This window comes from Macrotis lagotis, chromosome 6 (genome assembly GCF_037893015.1).
Source record: "Macrotis lagotis isolate mMagLag1 chromosome 6, bilby.v1.9.chrom.fasta, whole genome shotgun sequence".
Lineage (NCBI taxonomy): Eukaryota > Metazoa > Chordata > Mammalia > Peramelemorphia > Peramelidae > Macrotis > Macrotis lagotis.
In genome coordinates this window covers 129943688-129961238 of record NC_133663.1, presented here as the reverse complement: position 1 = coordinate 129961238, position 17551 = coordinate 129943688, and the positions used below count along the sequence as shown (strand labels likewise).

Genomic DNA, 17551 nt, shown 5'->3' with positions numbered 1-17551 from the left:
TGTCCTTTGACCATTTATCAATTGGGGAGTGACTTGCATTCTTATAAATTTGACTCAGTTCTCTCTATGTTTTAGAAATGAGTCCTTTATCAGAAACACTAGCTGTGAAAATTGTTTCCCAGTTTTTTACATTCCATCTAATCTTGGTTGCATTGATTTTATTTATGTAAAATCTTTTAAATTGAATATAATTACATTATGCATTTTGCATTTTATAATGCTCTCTGTCTCTTATTTGGTCATAAACTCCTCCCATATCCATAGATCTGACAGATAAACTATTCTTCTAAGCCTAATTGGCTTATAGTATTACCCTCAACATTCAAATTTAGTAAGATTTTGAGATTCATACTTTTTTCCCTTCTTCCTTTCCTTACCCCCCTCCCCTTGACAGCAAGTAATCTGATATAGGTTACACATGTACAACTTTATTAAACTAATATGGAATATTAGTCATGTTGAGAAAGAAGAATCAGAACAAAAGGGAAAAAGCCATGAGAAGGAAAAAACATAAAAGAAATTTTAAAAAGTGAAAATAGTATGCTTTGTTCTCTATAGTTCTTTTTCTGTATATGGATGACACTTTTCATCACACATGTTTTAGAATTGTCTTTGATCATAGTACTGCTGAGAAGAACTAAATCTAACATAGTTGATCATCACACAATTTTTCTGTTTAACTTAAAGTCTTAAAAGAAATTTTCTTGAGTCTCAGATTGATGAAGTGATTTGTCCCCAGGACCCATAGGTAGGAAATTTGTCAGAAGCGGAATTTGAACCTGTTTTTTACTGCCTTAAAGCTCAGAACTCTATGCATTAAACCACACCATTTCTCTGAATAGAAGTCCAAATAACAATAATAAATAAAACCATTGGGTTTTATAAACACCCATCAATCAGTGACATTTCTCAAAATCCTTTGGATTTTTCTGAATTCTTTCCCTCAAAGTCATTCCTTCAATAAACTGCTCAATAAAAGAGCAGTTTGAAATGATTGATGCAAGGAATATATTAGAAAAGGCACCAATAGAACTGGGAGTGATTCGAGTTATAGTATGACAGTTTTTTAGTCTGCTTCTGAATGGAATTAAAGGTCACAATAAATGTCCATAATAAACAGTAGAAAGAGCAATGGATTTGAAGTCAGAGTATTTGAGTTTGAGTTTTGAGCTCTGAAACTATGGTAGTTCAAATATGTTTTATAAATCCAGCCTGGTGTCTCAAAGTGTCTTTTTCTCTCTCCTCTTTTTCATTTCCTTGACCTGGCCCTTCTCTGAAACCTCTCGTATTGAAAGTCTTCCTTGTTAGAAATTATACACTTAGAACCCTCTTTATAAGTAACCAGACTTTATTGCCCATGGCTAAACTACTATGATGTATGAAATGGAACTGATTTATGGTCACACAAAACTGGGAGGTATTGTGGGAATTTGACCTTACCTGGCTCTCTTGGGTAAGGGAGAGTCTCTGACTGATCATTGATTCCTTTTTCCCTTTTGCCACTGCTTTGTGATCAACCTCCCCAAGGCCTTGCTTGGGTATTGACTAGACATTAGCTGTATCCTGCTCTTCTAGAGATCTGTTTGTATCCTATAATCTTTTTGGTTCCTGTTATCAATCAGTCCACAAGCAACTATTAAGTAGCAAACTGTATATTAGGCACTGTGCCAAATATTGGGGCAATAGTTTTCTCTCTCTTCCTATATAGTTTTTACCATCAATAAATTTAATATTTTAATACTCATAAAGTTAAAATGTGCCAAATAAAGGCTATTACTTTTAACATTATCATTGGTTGATTTCTTTTTTTCTATGGAAATCTCCAATTTTCCAAAAAGTAAGCACAATTACTTGACACATTCATTTACAAGCAGAGTGAAATTTGGCAAGAGTTTTTTTGTCTCACTTTACTCATATATAAAATTATGATAATAATACTACCTGTTTCACAGGGTTACAGTGAGAGAAATACTCAATAAGTCAGAGTTATTATTCAGTCCTCTCTAGAAACTGCCTAAATTATAGGTGATTTTGTACTGAAGAGATTGGCTAGCCAACAAGCCCTGGTGGGTTTGATATTCTATGACCTTATACAAAGAGCCAAAACAACCTCATTTGGGGATCAAGAAAAAGAAGGAACCATAAAGTCGAGTGAAATGTTGCTTCTACTTTCTATTAATAGTCCTTAATGCTTAAAGAAAGAAGAAAAAAAAGAAATGGTATGAGATGTTCTCTCATGCTGATCGACTTCAATCACTATTTTTCCAAAAGATGTTAAAGTTCTCCATTGTTTTGTGTAAGTAGACAAAACTACACTTCTTAGAAATTAATAATTCAGCTAAATTAAATATACTGATAATCTTTCCAGAACTCAAAAGTTGGACTGTCATTCTAGTCAACTAGGTACCTCTCTTGTTCTGGGAAAGAATACAAAATCTTTATCCTCTTTCAATGATGTGGATAATAAATACCCTTCAGTCCAGCTGAGTAGGTGGGCAGAGTGCTGGCTGTGAGATGGTAGGTGTTATACCTGGCTACAAGTAATGACTGCTCTAGTTGAATAATAACTTTTACACATGAATCTGATTCTGGAGTGGAACTGAATGCTAAAGTAGGCCAAACTAGTGTGAGAGTAGGGTGGGTTGCCAGATATTAAGAATACATTTCAGGGTACCACTTTCAGCTTTTGGAATCAGCATGGTAGAAAAAGTTCTGCCTCTGATGCCTGAGGACCTGGGTTCAAGGCTTGCCTATGAGACAAGCTATGTAATCTTGGGCAAGTTAATTAACTTCCTTGGGCCTCAGTGTCTTCAATTGTAAAATGAGGGGTTTGGACTAGATGGTATCTGGTCTCCTTTATCTCTAATTCTATTAAATAGAAATGATTATGGTAGAATTTTCGACTACTTATAAAATTGTATGGAAGAAATGATTGTTTTCCACTTTAACAGGGATTCTTAGTCTGGGTAGATTTCAGTGGGTCTGTTAACTTGGATGGGATAAAAGTATGTATTTTATTTCAAAATAATTGACTTCTTTGTCAGTTTTTGTATTTTATGTACTTTAAAATATTTTTCTTAAAAGAGGTTCACAGACCCTACTCAAAACATCAACAACAATGTTAAAAGGAAGAATGAATGAATGAAAAACAATTATGAGAGATTATTTCAGTAGTATTTCAGATGGATGAGAAAGGAATGACAGTGATGGGTTTTAAATTTTTCAATCTATAGAGTAGATAATCCATCTTTTGAGGACATAGGATCCCCATTTGACTTTTAAACTTTACACATATATTCATAATTATATAATTATATATTTATATATACATATATAAAATTACATTACAGAATTTAAAGAGTTCTTTTGGATTCATTCTTTATTTTTCTTTTCTCTTGCTTTTTTACTGCCTTTCCTTTCTTTTCTTTCCTCTCCCATACTGTTCTTCCTCTTCTCCTGGTCTTTCTCCCTTTACTCCCCTGTATTATTCTTTCCTTAGCTTCTCTCCTTCTCATCTTTCAAGTCCGTTCCCAGAAAGAAACCTGGATTCTTTGTCTGACCATGCCTGCTGCAAGACTTGATGAAATCGTATCTTTCTAGGGCTTTCTGGGACTGATGTCCTTTTTAGTCTGGGCTTTTAGTATCTTGTAAAATTAGACTATTGACTGCTAAGTGGCACAGAAAATGGAGCACTGAGATTTGGATCTTTATGAGTTTGAATCTGACCTCAAACACTTCCTAGTTTCCTAGAGTTACTTAACTCTATTTGCCTCAGTTTTCTCTTTTGTAAAATGAATTGGAGAAGGAAATGGCAAACTAAGAAAACCCCAAATGGAAACATGAAGAATTGGATATGACAGAAATGATTGAACGGCAACAAAAGAGTCAGATTGCAATGTCACATTATCACTCTTCATTAGTAAATGTCACCATCTGCATATGAGTAACTCTACTTAGTAATTAATTCAAAGATCCAGGTCATACAAAATAAATACAAATATAAATGTAACAAATATATATTAGATGACTGCTATGTAATACAGTGTGAGGCACTGGAGTCAATATAAACTTCAGAGAAAGACATGATATCTTCTAACATGGAATTTACTGTTTAATAAGGAAATAACTAACTAACTAACCAAGAACCACAAAAATCTCAGAAAGGGAATTAGTTGAGTCCTTCTAATCTAAACTGAGCAATGATCTTTTTTATTTTAACATAGACTAATGGTCTTCTAGCCTTTGCTTGAAGACAACCAATAAGGTAAACAATCATGTCCTTTAATTGTTAGGAAATTTACAATAAGATACAACATCGCATAATAAGTATATTAAATTGCTTGGTTAGGTGGATCATTGGATAGAGTCATAAGGACCTGAGTTCAAATCCAGTTTCAGGCACTAGATGTGTGACCCTAGGCAAGTCACTCAATCCCATTGCCAGAGATACAGAGATGGGACTTAAACTCATGTCTTCTTGAGGCCAAGGTTGCCTAACTATCTGGAAGACAGGTAGATAAGTAGATAGGGAAGGGGAGGTGGGGGGAATGAGGAGATTGATGGGGTCAAGGTTAGCTGGTTTCATGGGTTTCATTATGAAATAATTAAGGCTGTAGTGTAATAAAGTTTCTGCTAAGATAAAAATATTACATATAAGTTAAACTTTATCTTCAATATGACTCAAGATCCTTTAGCATGATTAGAATATCATCTTTATTAGAGTATTCATCTATTTGAGTTTCCTGATATTCAAACCTCTGCTGAATTCCTGCTTTCTCACTGTGTTTTCTATACCAAATAGTCTTTGTTGACTTCTTGTCAAGATAAGTTGCTATAGTAGCTAATACTGTTAAATTTGGGTCATTGTTTGAAGGACTGGAAACTGGTGCTCGTCTTATGTACTATGCTTTTTTCCATCTGAAGCCCAGCAATTTTTCCAGCAACAGGCAGAATTAGTGAAAGGAAATGGCCATGCTTCCTCTACCAAAGGCCTAATTAGTTGCAATATTTTGGCAACAACTTTTTGTTTTCTTTTAATAAAGTATTTGTTAGAGATTGAAATATCATGAACCTCTGAACCTTGTCTCTGAAGGAGATTATATCCCTTGAAAAAGAAATTTGTCATTATATTGTATATTTCTAACAACAGGCTTTCCTATCACAGAGACAAAGAAGCTTAGGTTTGAACAGAACCTACTACTTCTCTTGTCATTGTTCCAACACCTGCCCTTTTCTAATTCATGTGAGACAGACCAATATAGCATAAAGTGACCTAAAACCATTTACTCAGCATTCCTGTGAGATTACTTAAGAAATAATATGCCACAATGGCAAAGTGGAGATTCCAGCCAGTACTTAAAGGATTACACTATTTTAGAGAAGCAAGGTGCACCAAAGCATCTCTCCAGAGGTGAAGTGGTCCATCCTCTTACCTTCAGGCAAGCCTGATAATAAAAACAAAACAAAATAAGTAAAAATATCAACAATAGCAAAATATCAACAATAGTAAAAAATCAACCAAAAAAAAAAAAAACCCCAAACTCTACTCTTTATGCCTTAGTCTTCTGGGAATAGTAAGATGCATTTCAGTCCAGGTTTTAAAAGACCATTTGTATAGCATTTTCCTTAGGCATTTCCATTAGGTAAAAGGGAATTTAGATAGAATGTAATTATCCTCACTTTCTAACCTAAAACCTTGTTCATAGACCTGTAGGCTATTAAGCCCCTGCTGTGATTCATCCCAGAGGGGCTGCATTTCAGAGGCTGGTCAAAGCATTCTTTTGTGTGTACTTTGTCAAAATCTTTTAATAGCATTTGTAAAACCTAATGAAAAATTTCAGGAAAAGTGCTTTGTAAGTGAAAGATAAACTGGAAGCCTAAAATCTTTTCTTCTATATCTTCAGAGTTCCAGGTGGTTACTTTCTCTGCCTCCGCCTCCCCCCTCCCCCCCAAGCCTCACCCCCAACCCCATCCCCAAACTGAAACCCAGTCAGAAAACTTCTCTCCATCTGTCTGAAAAGGCTAGACCTTGTTTTACTTTGAAACTGAAATCAAAAGAGTCTTTGAGTAAAAAGAAAAAAGATACTGAATAAATCTAAAATGTGGTTATTATGTTATTATTTGGCACTGGTACTTAAGGGTCATTACTGAGTTTAGCAAAATGACTGGCACACCCTAAGAAGGGTTTTTGTCCAGATCCTTGAGAGAAACATGTTACTCAGTCATGCTGGAGTTAACCTGTGATGCCTACTTAGGAGGAAGAAATAGCTGAAATCAAATGGATGGTTAAGGTCCCCAGCAATACTCTTGCAGGCTATATTTCCTATTGGGAGTCTGCAAAAGTTTCTTCTCTGGGTCTTAGTTGATAATAGTCAATTTTCTAAGTTCTTGGAGCACTAGATCTTTCTTGAATGTAGTGACCTTGTCTTTGGTGTATATTTCATTAATTTCTAAACCTTTGCCAATCTCTCTTCCCCAACTTGTTTGATTTTTGACCTTCTTGGTTCCTTTTGACCTGCTTGGCTTTCTGGATTCAAATATTTACTAAATCATATCTATAAAATTATCTTTCTTCTTTCTCTTATCCTCCCAACCTTTCTGTTGTTTCTGCAGTCTCTGTGTTCTGGTCTGTGGTCTAAAGCCCCTTTCCCTTCTTATGCTTGTGGCTATACATTCTAGAACAGCAGAAAAATTCTTATTTAAGTTTATATAAATAAAACTTATTTGTAAGGAAAAAAGAATAATATAAGGTTATATCAAGAAATTAACGAAAATTGTACACAAAATAATTTTATCCCAAAGGATGACTTTTAGATTTTTAGTTCATCTATCTGCTTAATGTCTCCATGGTCAGGTACCCATATGGCATGATTTCTGTCAAGATTCTTTTACTGCGCTTCCTTGGGCTTCTAAACTCATTTCAATTAAAGAACTGGTTGTTAACCAACCAGTTATAGGCACTATTAGACAGTGTTGGGTTTACAAAGGCAAAGATTAAGACAGTTCTTACCCTCAAAGGAACCTAGATTTTTCTGGGCTAAGTCCTAGAGGGAAGCCTGGGGGTTGTCCAGGATATAACTGCTGAATATGAGAAACAGAGCTGTCAATACGTAGCTCCTTCATTCTATGCTCTAGAATCCAAGTAGCTCTTGAGGTACATAAAACATGGAGGAACAGAAACACAAACATATAAGGAAGGCTGTCCAAATACATCAGATGCTCCAAAGCTTTGCAGCAATGACGTTTCACCTGATTCTCTTGTCTTTCCTCTTACTAACACTCACATCTCTGTAGAAATAGTATGAAGCCTGATAATAGAAGTTAGGAATGCAAGGTCTGAGCAAAATCTGGTTCTGTAAGCTGCCTCTAAGGTGATATCTTTGTATGGTGCTGGAGATCTCTTCTAAGTTCTGATATTTTGTGAGTAGCAATGAAACATCTGGGTTATGCATTTGAATGCCCCCCATTTTTGGTTCATAAATGTCTCTTTTTTTTCTATGTATGTTTTTCTGATACTATCTTGTGCAAGTCATAGGTGTTAAACTTGTGGCCTACAGAACTCTCAATGGTGTTGAACAAGATAAAAAATATAGCTGGGAAGTAGTTAATAAAATATATAAAAAATGCAACACAACATATATAATATGAATTTGTGATTTTCTAAGTCAGTGTTTGATCTAGAGGGATATATTTCTTTCTGAGTCCTATACCAATGTTTTGTATCACTCCTCCTGTGTAATTTTGCAGTTGTGAGGTTTTGAAGCCTGTTACCATCCATCCTAAACATTTCCATTTTCCTTAGGATGATTCAGTTCTTTGGAGACTCTGAGACTTGAAGCCATGAAACAGTGCCAGATGCTGAAAAGATGGTCCTTTGTGTCAGAGAGAATTTTGGCGTCATTAAAATGCAATTTCTAGTCCATTGTCTATTTCTTATTTAATTTTTGGCCTTGGTGATTGTCCATGTTCACTGTCTCTGCAAGATTTATGTCTACCTATTGATGGACAAACTCTATAGGTTATTTATGTAACTACACACCACTGTCTGAACAGTATGCATTTATTCACCAACATATAATTTGAAATTTAGTTCTTTAAACATTCTGATGGCTATTGTATTTTTTGTCATTCCATTTACATTCCTGTATAATCACTTAGCTAGATGTTTTTTTCTCTTTTCTTCTCAAAAGTGTGGGTATTGAGGAATAAAACGAACTATCACATACCACTGAAGTTTTCTCTATCTCTTGGAAAATAGAATCATTCAATCTGACCTCTTGTTCCTGCGGAAAGTTCACAGAAGGGAATCCTTTAGACTACATTGCTGAATTGTCATTTTCTTTCTTGACTTTGACTTGTCTTTGTAAGCAGACTGGTTTCCTTTTGTTTCTGCTTAGAGGAAGGAAGGAAAGACAGACAGACAGACAGACAGATGGATAGATGGAGGGCTGTGAGAGTATCCCTTCCAGAGGTCAGTTTGTATAGGTGAAAGTTGTCCAAAGGTCCAACCATTTTGGAATGAATAGCTGTTAGCCTCTGAGGTTACTGACTTTGACAGCTTTTCAGAGTCAGGCATCAATTTTGGAGACCCTGAAATAAATGATTGTTGATAGCTGAACAGAGGAAGAACATTACAAGTATGGGGGAAATTTTAGTTTTTTCACTTATTTAAGAAGGAAGCAGGCAAAGGGAGAGGGCTAATAATATGGTACTGAGGTCTACAGAAGTATCAGTATTGGAAAGAATATCTCTGAAAGATTCTTGAGAACAGGAACTATTTTATTTTTGGTTTTGTGGGCTTCTAAGGTCTAACACAGTGTCAGTCACAATAAAAGGTGTTTTATAAATGGTTATTGATTGATAAAGAGGATAATTAATAAGTAGAAGTTCATATGGTAAAGGTTTTTCTTCATCTATTTATTTGTAAGGAAACTGAAACTTCTGGAGGAATTTCATTTTTTAATTTCATTTTATTGTTTGCTACCTTCCCCAACTGAAGGTTTTGGAGACACTTACGTATAAAGAGGAGAATATAAGCATGTTAACTCTTGTTTATGACTTTAATGGTAAATGTAAGTGACAAAGCCAAGATTTGAACCTGGCCCACTGCTTCTAAATCCAACATGTTTTTTTTTTCTTTGTGCAAAGAAAACCAAAAAGCCTTCACTTGAGAAGACAGAACAAATAAAACTCAACCATTTTTTGCATAGGATTTATCAAAATGTGGATTGGCTGTGAAGAATTTTTATCATATCATCTCTGATTAAGATTTCCTCGACTTGCTTTTTGAATGCGTGACTATGAGTAGTCTTCTGCTTTGTAATAGAGTTCAGGGCTAACTAAAAAAGAATGCCAGGTTTCCGACATTCTATTTTACAAACAAGTTTTACAGACAAGTAGGGTGAGTGGAAAACACACACACACACACACACACACACACACAGACACACACAGACACACACAGACACACACAGACACACAGACACACAGACACACACACACACACACACACACACACACACACACACACACATACAACCACTCTCACACTCCCAAAACCCTACCCTCACCTTACAATATAACATCACACTTCTGAGCAGGGCAATTTCTTCAAACATGAAAGGTGTAACTACAGCTGCAGATCCATAAAATTTGGTTTATCCTCACTTGTTTTGCTCTTCTTATAGTACTAAGTTTTGTTAGTGACTGGAGGGGGAGTAAGGAGGTTCAGAAGATAGTATATACAAAAGGTTCAGAAGGAAGAGGGTATTGGTACAAGAAGGAGAGGGAGAGTAGACTGATATTTTCTTATTAGAAATGTGATCGTTGATTACTGGTTCTACTGCCCCATGCTATTAATGACTTAATCATCTTGATCCAATGGACAATGATGACACTCTTAATAGATGGCTGTGGGACCAAACTTTGAGATGAGGATATGGGATAAACTTGTGATTTTGGTATCTTGAGCTTATAATTGTAGAGACCTTCTGGGTTTTTTTTAAAGCTTCATTTCTTTCTTATAGGAAGCACCTGATATGGTGTCTGGCATATTTTTCTTACTGTTGTCCAGTTGTTTCTTTGGTATTCAACTCTTTGTGACTCCATTTGGGGTCTTTCTTGTTAAATATACTGTAGTAGTTTGCCATTTTCTTCTCCAGCTCATTTTACAGGTGAGGAACTGAGAAAAATTGGGTTAAGTGACTTGCCTAGGGTCAGACAACTAGTCAGTATCAGAGGCTGGATTTGAACCCAGGAAGATAAGCCTTTTTGATTCCAGTTCACTCCAGAACAATGTGCAACCTAACAGCCCCACTTAGTTAATAAATTCTTGTTGAATGACTGATAGGGTTAAAGGACTCTAGATTAAGAATTCACTATTGAAATAAAGAAAGAAATAAGCTAGTTGAGTTCATTCCCTCTCTTCTAGCAGGCTGTACTTTTCTGAAGATGTTACTATACATATAGAATGGATAGTAATAAGATGGAGTTTTAGCCAACCAGTTCCTATAATTCATATTGCCATTTTAATGAAGCCCAATTGTTAATCAGCCTTGATTTTTATTTCTAAAGGGCAAGAGGAAAATGGATGTCAGCAAGACTTATCACTTGCATCTCTGCAATGATTGTGCATACTGTTCCTTAATCTTTTCATCAAGAAATGTTGCCTGGAGATTGTTAGGGTTTGCAAAAGCATATTGTGCTTCTGGCTCAAAGTGCAGGAAACAATTTCATAAATATCAGATAAACTACTTCTGTATGGCATAGCTGTCAGTTTTAAATGTCAGTTCTAGACCTACCCAGATTCAAATGTATAGACAGAAAGCAAAGAATTTCGATATTGCTTTTAGAAATAAATTTACTGTTTCTCTGTAAAGTTTATATTGAATGCTCCTGAAAGCAGTGGAGGATGATCCCTTGGCTTCAGCAGAATCCAACATCAAAAGATAAATGGAGTACTTTTTGAATGGCAATGGAGAAATCTTCCTTTCCACTATGTTTGCAAACTGAGTATATTATGCGATATAATAGGCAGTTCAGTGGATAGAGCACTGGGCCTGGAGTAAGGAAGCCTTGAGTTCAAAGCAGGCCTCAGACATTTATTAACTATATGAGCCTGGGCAAATCACTTAACCACTGGAAAAGGAAATGGCAAATCCTTGCCAAGAAAATCCTAAGGACCGTAGGGTTATAAAGAATTGGTTATGACCAAAGAACAATATATGTAAACTTTTTGTATAGTAAGAAAAGACATTGGGAAATGTTGGGAAGGTGCCAGAAATTCACTATTTCTATTTTGTTGTTGTCTAAGTAAATAATGTAATTAGGCTGCCATTGGGGACAAATGGGTTACCAATTTTAAATTTTCAAAATGAAATCTTTTTTAGTCATCAAACCATACATGTGCATGTGTACACACACATGCACGCATACACACATACACAGAACCTGCTGGAAATGTATGTACATTAAATTATCCCCCAACTGAAAAATTCCCCAGGAATAAATTTATCTAATGAGTCAGATTTCAATTAAAAAAAAACCCCTAAAAAAGGAAGTTAAAAGATATATGTATATGCATTTCTATCATCTATGTATTAGTTGTCCATATATCTATCTATCTTTGTCTATCTATAGATATTCATATCTATTTAACTCTCTCTCTCCACACACACACACACACATACACACACACACACACACACACACACACACACACAAACACGTAAATATATTGGATGCAAGTTCTTGTCTGAAAAATGTGGAAAAATAATTTATTTACCCCCTTTAACAACTATACTTCTTGTCCTAGCTACATTAATTTTGTCTGTGCAGAAGCTTTTCAGTTTCATACAATCAAAGTTATATGTTTAATTTTTTGTAATTGTTATCCTTTAGTTAAAAATTAATCTCCTACCCATGACTTGAATAGTCTATATTCTATTTCTACAGCTTTTATATTATGAATTTTCTTTCATAGGTAAACCGATGTTTTCTATCAAGCATTGGATTGTTGAGGTCCACTGTTTCTGATTCTCTCTTGCTTTGTCTGATTTATTGATCTGCCACTCATTTAAAAAAATTAGTATAAGATAATTTGTGGTATTACTTTTAATATTAAGGTCACATGTCCATTCAGATTTTATTATGGAATGTGGTATTAAGTGTTAGTTTAAGCCTAATTCTGCCAAAACTATTCAGTTTTCCTAGAAATATTTCCCTTATTCAGAGTCTTTTCCTAAGTAATTGCTAATTTCATATTTATCAACATTGACTTTTCATTAAGGGAGGTAATTCATTAAACTTTCATGGATCTCAGTTTCCTTGTCTGTATAATTCAATAGATAGGATCTTAGATACTTTGTTAATCCTAATTCTCTAAATTTTGGGGGCTTGTTTATGGTGATAGCTCCAAGGTGACAGATAAAAAGTGAAGTAAATATAAAATAAACTGAGGAAATGATAGCTCTTAGTAGTAGTCTACCCAGTCACCCTCTCATCTGTTCATCATCCATATCTAAGTAGTGGTATAGAGAGACTCTACTTGAGTGGCATTTTATATTTTATTTAGTGGTTGATCATGTTGCTTACTTCCAATGAAACACAAGATGGTAAAGCATAGGGGAGTAGGTGATTATCAGGATGAAAAATCTGTTTATTTTACTTGTTCTGTCATGGAAAATTCCTTGTGTGTTTTGTGTGAAAGGGACAGAAAGGAAGGGAAGAACCAAATAAGCAGAGAACACATGGGTAAATCACGACATTTGAATAAGAGTGACAGCTGAGAAATTAGCTTAGTATGCATGGGTATACTGCACATGTGAACACATACACACACAAACTTAGATGAATTAAAAAACTCAATAAACTTTTTAGTTATTTTTCCCATAATCATGATATTCTACAATTCATGCAAGTTCCTGGCAAGCCTTAATAAAGGAACCGGAAATCAGTGCAATCAACACACTAAATATATTCTCTATGCTACTTGGGAATTACCATTCATTTAAATGTAATGACATAAACTGCTTCAATCTTATTATAGAAACATAATGAGATATGATTTTCATGTCAGACATGAATATAATTTCAAAATATTGTCAATGATGAGCATATGGAGAAATAGGATATAGTGAAAAATTTCCACCTTTATCAGTCTTTGCTTTTAGATGGTGTTTTTTTTTTTTTTTTTTGCACTCTGTCCAAAGTTTTGAAGTTCTTGACCTAGGATGAAGTATCACTTTTTTATCTTTTTCCCAAATAATGCTTTATAAGAAATGCTGCTTACATTGGGACATTGAATTAGGTTTACCTTCAAGATTCAGTCACATCTAGTTTGCTTTAAATAGTCCAAGCAATTGTTGAAGAAATGGAAACCCTTAAATTCTACTACATTTAAAATATTAGGGTTGCTTCACTCTACAATCTCTTCTCATATCAGCACATTGCTTACATGACCCCCACTAGATTAATCAGTAGCACATAATGAAATCTCAGGATAATAAAATTGAGCCCCTGCTACTACTGAATTTGGATTCAGAAGCCTTGTGTTTGAGGATTATTTGTAATATCAGCTTTATATGTTAGAGTAAGTCAGTTAGGCTTTGTGAGACTCTTAGCTTCTCTATTTGTAAAATGGAGGCAATATCTATATTACTTGCTTCACAAGATGATGCAAGGAAAACAATGTTAAGAATTATATAAATGTGAATGACTATAAATACAGTACTGCATCATCACTCTATATTTGTCACCACTATGTACCCAGAGCCTTCTTTTCCTACATTTTTCTTCTTTCATCTCTCATTATTTACAAAGTAATTGAAAACACTGTCACCTCTTTTTGTTGTATATTGGGCCTCTTCTTTAGGGAGAGTTGGGTACATGTAGTACAACTTTCTTCACCAAAGGAATCCCACTCATTTCAATATTCATCCTTTTCTAGCCTACTCATGATATTGTGGTTTTTTAGTCATTTTCAGTCATGTCTGATTCTTCATGACCTATTTGATGTTTTCCTTGCTAAGATACTGGAGTGGTTTGCCATTTCCTTCTCTGATGTGTCCCCATTTTACAGATGAGGTATTGAGACAAATAGTGGGCAAGTGACTTGCCCAAGGTTACACAGCTAATATATGTCTGAAGTCACATTTGAACTCAGATCTTCCTGTTCATTCCATTGCACCATCTAGGTGCCCTAGGCTATATGTACCATGTCTAAATATTGATTGTTTGATTAAATGAATTAATGACATAATCATATAGTATTCCTGTAAAGGTTGATAGATATTACATTAAAAAACAAGTATTATTCAGACAAATAATTTATTAAGTAGAGCAAGCTGTTGCAAAACAAACATAGTTCAAGGCTCTGTGTAGTCAAGAACCCAAATCTTTGGTCTTTATACAGTTAATGTACAATTTTGGGGGAATGAAAAAACATAATGAAAGGCTTAAAATACCTGGTTTCTTACTACTACTACTACTACTACTACTACTACTACTACTACTACTACTACTACTACTACAGTACTGCTACTACTACTACTACCACCACTACCACTACTACCTCTATCACTACTGCTACTACTGATGATGATACTATTACTACTACTACTACTACTACTACTACTACTACTACCATCATTATTGTAGTAGTCCTTCAGTATTGAAGAGGACTACACTATGTGAGTTTCATAATTATATTTATTATCATGAGGGGTATGCTGTGAAAGACATCCTTCTCACTTGCCTTTATCAGAATCATTTCATCCTATGGCCTGATGGATAGAAAACAGGACTATTGGAGATGGTCTGGGTTATTGGAGGAAGGGATAGAGAGACAATAGGAAGAGGATTAGGATTGGCTAGAAGGGATTGGATTGACAGTCAGGAGACACTGAGGAGAGAAGGAACAATGAGCTATTTTGCAACATTTTTAAGATGGATAACCCAGGAAGGGGAGAGAAATCTTGTGATTTCTCTATATACAGGTAACATTTTTTTTTACAGGCAAAATAGGTTTACTGGAATGTCTTTAGTCACAGTTGAAAGTAGCAGTATTGAAAACATTAGTTTCGCCATAAATAATGGAAACCATTTCCAAAATCTAATGTTTTTTACATGAGAAAAATTATACACTTTGTGATCATTAATTGAATGGTTACCAATCCTTTTTACATAATGTTTCATCTCTTACCTCCCATCCTATCCCTGAATTTGATGCAATAAATCCCTCCCTCTCTAATTTACAGTAGGAAGTTATGTTAAATTATAAATATCATCATCAAAGTTTAACTCTATATACAAATAATGTATTGGCAAGTATCTAGTTTCAAATTAGGCTTCTATAACAAGGCAAAGTAGATGTTTCTTTTAAAAATAAATTAATGACAGCATATTTTGGTAAAGGAGAGGATGCTAATCGGGAATTTGTCAATGCTCCAATTTGAACAGGACACTTGCCTCTTCTTGAGAAAAAAGACTTTTCAAAGTCATGTACATTTATCTTTAAATTATGCAGCAATCTTTTATTTTTTAATTGTCCCAGAAAAGTTTTATTAGAGATCTCTGGTCACAGAATCAAGTCCGATATTTCAGGACAATAAGAATGATAATCAGCAGCAAAAGGATAACAGCAACCAGAGCCATGATGGCCTTCATTTTGCATCCACACCGCCACATTTGTCTTCGAAGCTGTTTCGATCTGTTGCTAAAAGCTGTTTCGTTATCTGATAAGCTTTCTGATTTGTCTTGTAGGTCATCCAGTCTCTCTCCTCTTTCAATCACTTTTGTAATATTCTCTTGCATGACATCAATTACTTCATCCACTTGATTCTGTACATGTCTAATTTTGTCATTCCGGGGTCCAAATTTTGGTCCAGATGGTCCCCTTAGGAAAAACATCCTCTTCTTCATCCGAATTTTCTTCCAAAAGATTTCTCCTTTCACTTTTCACAGAGCCAGTGGCATCATCATCATTTAGGTGGCGCTTGAATTTAGGCGGCATTTTTATTACTCAAAAAGTTGTTTTTCTTTTCCCAACTTTAAGATAGATATATACCACCTGGCGTCCGCCGGAGGCTCCGGGGCGCCCCTCGGAGCCGGGCCAGGCCGAGGGCCGCTCGGCACCTAGGCCACCCGCCCGGGGGGGACCAGGGAGCATCGACGCGCTCCTATTCAGGTAATTTTTAACAATTTCCCAAAATGGTAGAAAAGGCAAGATGGAGTCACTAGTGCTACTTCAATATTAACAAAGGATTACACTTTGATTTAGGTTGGCAAGTACGAAGCTTCTGGGAAATAGGGAAAGTTAGAGGGAGAGAGTGACTTGGAAAATGATAACTTTTTCCTTTGAAGAATATAGTATACCTGCTGAATGGACTGAAGAATAAGATTAACTCAGAATTTTGATGGAAAATAGAGGACTCTATTACAATCTAAAGTCATTAACTAAAGTTACAGAGCTTGAGTTAAATCAGCTACTCCTGATTTACTTATAATCTCATGGAATTCAAGCATTTTAGAATCTCAACCCCTTTCCACATACTAGGAAAGAGAATTTTAGCAATTGTTTCATTAATTCATGGTGAGCCCTGACAATGGTTTGATCTAACTTTTGAATTTTCTGGTTCAGTAATCATTTATGAATATCATTAAACATTAAATTTTATGCCAAAATGATAATGAATGATTAGAAAGATGTGTCTCTTCATGGTAAGATGTCACTAAAGTATTGGTACCCCTGTACACTACAAACTTGTCTATCCCCTTTACTCTTACATAGAAATTTTCTCAAAAAGCAGTTCATTCTCCTTGCCTCATGTTTAGGATCAGATCAAAAGTATGACTATTTAAGCCTAAAATAATTTCAGTGACAGATTGGAAAGAACATAAGAGTATTAATTAGGAGACTTGGTTATCTTGGACCAATATGTTCTTTGTTTTTTATACATGGCCTTAGTCTTCTGGAGGCATCTATTTTCTTTGAGAAGATGAAAGATAAATGAAATAAATGTAAGGAGGATATCCAATAGCCCTATTTTTTTTCATTATGTTACTTTTTTTTTAAATGACAGCAGCCTCTAATGTATCTCAAAGCCTTCTGATGTTACAGTGGTGGCGTCATTGATTTCCAATTTCAGGCAATCTATTTCTTGCTGCTAGAAGCTTGGGTCTATTCATTTATTATTATATATACTCAGGGGGGGATATAGTCCAGTGATCTAGAGCATGCCAGATGGTAAATATTTAATGTTTATTCCCATCACTGAAATTATTTTAGGTTTGGATATTGACAGTCGTATCACACATACAGATTGGTGTAATTTACAGAATATGACATCCTCTCCAACAGGCTAGAGGTTTTTTTTTTTTACTTTTTTTAAGTGTTCAGAGTTTTTTGTTTTTGTTTTTTTCCTGTGCTATGTTCCAGATGGTCATTGTTCAATCCAAATTTGAAATGTAATCTTATGGGATTTTTTTGGGGCGGGGAGGCACAAGAATTATATGACCACACCCTTGACCCTTCTATTGTCCCATTAATAGAACA

General features: G+C 35.0%; 1 pseudogene; it reads right to left on the bottom strand.

Annotated features, from left to right (window-relative positions):
• Positions 1 to 15575: 15575 nt before the first annotated feature.
• Positions 15576 to 16033, bottom strand: LOC141491829 (vesicle-associated membrane protein 4 pseudogene; annotated as a pseudogene).
• Positions 16034 to 17551: the final 1518 nt, after the last annotated feature.